The sequence below is a fragment of the Mauremys mutica genome, chromosome 25 (assembly GCF_020497125.1).
Source record: "Mauremys mutica isolate MM-2020 ecotype Southern chromosome 25, ASM2049712v1, whole genome shotgun sequence".
NCBI lineage: Eukaryota > Metazoa > Chordata > Testudines > Geoemydidae > Mauremys > Mauremys mutica.
Window position 1 is genome coordinate 6,374,566 of NC_059096.1, and position 2,708 is coordinate 6,377,273.

The 2,708-nt window shown below is 53.7% G+C and overlaps 1 non-coding gene across 1 annotated transcript; it reads left to right on the forward strand.

The window, feature by feature from the left end:
* Window positions 1–1,105: 1,105 nt before the first annotated feature.
* TRNAQ-UUG lies at window positions 1,106–1,177 on the forward strand. The gene has a single exon. It is a non-coding gene; the product is annotated as a tRNA-Gln (tRNA).
* The last annotated feature ends 1,531 nt before the right edge of the window (window positions 1,178–2,708 follow it).

The window sequence follows — 2,708 nt, forward strand, 5'->3', positions numbered from 1 at the left end:
CAACTTTGGGACTGTTTGAAAATCCTTTCTCAGAAGGAAATGCCCCATCTGGGTTACGGGGGTCTGCCACTGCAGTTTGCTGATGTTAGGGAAGTAGAGTATCTCAGCTGTGCTGCAGCATGGGACCCCGAAAGAAGAGTTTATAACGCTGGATGTCAGACTGCACCTTTCTCTCCCTTTATATACTGCAAACAGTCTTCCACGGGCATGGTCCCAACCACTTTTGCTTGCAAGAGTGTTTTTGCAGCATTTAGGAAGATTATTAATATATTATTTCCCAACAAGTGTTTGCACGGAAAGCAAAATCCTCTACACGCTGCAGCTCAACTCTGCTAGCCTGCTCTCTAGCTCTGATAGGTGCATGTCCTGAGAGCAGATCAGAGCCGGGATGTGAGCAGAGAATTTCATCCTTGGAGAACACAGCTGTTTTCCTGTCCATCAAACCAAACCAAGACACACTTCAGTGCTCTATAGCCATGGTTGAATCATTGCCGCTTGCAGCAGTGTTGGTGCAGCAGCGAGGACCATTGGTTTTTAAATAAGTGTATCCACAGATCAAAATCCTCTTCTTGTTAAAGGTTCAACTGTATCCAAAACAGGGGTGGAGGGAGGACTAGGAGAGACTGCACGAGTCCTCACAAACGCTGGGGAGGGTCCCAGCTGCCTTTTCTCCTGTCTGCAGCTTTGCCTTCTGTGGGGTTACAATTGCAGCCTAATTCTCCAGCACCCACATTCTGCTGTCCAAGCCTGAGAGAGCCCAGCTCGGTTCAAGCACAGGCGATGCAAGTGCAGAAGTAGCCCCTCCCGCTGCACGCCACGGGGAAGCAGGTCCCGCTAGCTCCCTGGCGGCTCCACAGCTTGCAAGCCATGCAAAGACAGCACGTGGCTGGCAGAATCTTCCTGCGGCATTTACTCAGGGCTTTCTGCGGGGAGCAAACTGCCCGCTGTAGGCTGCAAGTGTGAAAAATCGGGACAGCTGATCGCTCTATTCCCACAGGAGTGAGTGGGGGAGAGGCTGCTGCAAGGAACGGGGCAGGGAGGGTGTGTTCCTGCAAGGCAGCTGGTAGTGGCTGAGGAAGGGTTCCACGCACTAGCCAAGGCAGCTGGTCCCATGGTGTAATGGTTAGCACTCTGGACTTTGAATCCAGCGATCCGAGTTCAAATCTCGGTGGGACCTCTAGGGACTTTTTGCCACCGAGTCCTTAGTAAATTCACAGGCAGAGTGGAGCCCGTGCGAGTCGGGAGGGGGCGAGCCCCAAACTGCCCCCCGGCTAATGTCAAAGGGGAGGGGAGCTAAGCTTCGACTCCATTTTGTGTATCGGGAGCAAAGGGTAGCGCGGGCGTGTTCTTGCGCATGCGCGGGGAGATCGGGAGGGGGGGGAAAGAAATCCGAGCGACGCCGAAGGGCCCCGGCCCCGCCCTCCCTAGCGCAGGTTGGCTGAGTGAGGGCGTGCGCCCGCCTTCCCCGCCCTTCTATTGGCTGGCCAGCGATGCCTTTGCTCGCATTGGCTACTTTCCTGGGTGCGCCGGGTTCGGAGTGGGGAGGTCGCGCGCCGGTCCTAGCCTCTTCCCGCCCTCGCCCCTCAGCGCCCCCTCCCGTCACAGGGGGGGTCTGTGTCTAGCTCCTTGGCGTCCCTCAGCGCCCGCGCCCCCGTTGTTAGCTCTGACCCCCAGGTTCATGCAGAGTCACAAGGGGGCTTTGAATCCTGCCTGGTCTGGCTCCCCCCTGCTTCTCTCGGGACCCCCAGCCTGAGCCAAGCTGCAGCTCTGCTCCCTGCTGAGGCAGTGTGGCCCAGTGGGTAGTGTGCTGGGCTGGCATTTAGGAGACCTGAGTTCTGTTCCCAGCTTGGCTATTGACCTCCTGGAAGACCTTGAGCAAGTCACTATCCTCTGTGCCTCAGTTTCCCCTCCCCATTGATCAGCTGTGAGTCTAACTCAGTGGGGGGGCACCCTATTTGGCCCTCTCACCTCCCTGCTTGTACTCCTAAGGCCTGGTTTTTAGAGGTGTTGACCACCATTGACTTGGACTGGAATGATGGATGCACAGCGCTCCTAATAAGCAGGCCTTAATTAACTTGCCCCTTTTAACCAGGTGTTTGTCACAGCTGGCTGATGCAGTGGCTTTGAAATACTGCAACTTCTTGAAGCACAGGTTCTTCAAATCCCAGAGTCAGCTCAGCCCTTCATCCTTTGATTCACTACTGTCCACTCAGGAGTAGGTCCTTCAGGATGTGATCTGCATAGACACTGAAGACCCCAGTGTTATTTCTTATGACTGGTTTGCTCCCCCAGTTTCCTCTTCCCCCAGTGCTAGGTTTGCTGTGTGCTATGGGCAGCTGCATTTCCGGAGTGGTGTGTGCCATTAGAATGAGAGATGCTAGCAAATTTTAAAATGCATCATGTAGATTTCAGCATGATTTTTAAGGGCGGTTGATATGTGGGATGGGGAAAAGTTGTGTAGCAAGAGAAAGGAAGCTATTTGTAAAGAGACTGTAGCACTTCATCCTGACATTGCATACAAATGAAATGTTGGAGTGCTTCAGTAGCTCTCCTGGTATTTCAGACCAAGATTGCTCTGACTAGTTACAATGAAGGCTTCCTAGTCTGCAGTGAGAGAACTGGTTCTCTCTTTCCTGCCACCTGGATAGATACTACCACCAGATGGCAGACTGGCCACAGGTGGAGATCTGGCTGATTTTGTGACTCTT